Source organism: Lacerta agilis, chromosome 16 (assembly GCF_009819535.1).
Source record: "Lacerta agilis isolate rLacAgi1 chromosome 16, rLacAgi1.pri, whole genome shotgun sequence".
Taxonomy (NCBI): Eukaryota; Metazoa; Chordata; class Lepidosauria; order Squamata; family Lacertidae; genus Lacerta; species Lacerta agilis.
Window position 1 is genome coordinate 19,596,801 of NC_046327.1, and position 206 is coordinate 19,597,006.

The window sequence follows — 206 nt, forward strand, 5'->3', positions numbered from 1 at the left end:
CCCCATTATACCTTCAACCTCTCTGTGGTGTGTGTGGCTGGGATGGGTCAGAGAGAGGTCATTGCTAAACTACCCAGCAGTGAATCCATTCTCCCTTCATCTCGTTGCAGTGGGTTGGGCTAGATGACCCTCAGGGTCCCTTCCAATTCTACGGTTCTCTGATTTTCTTTCCTAATGATTCCTAGCACGGATTTTGCCTTTTCGCA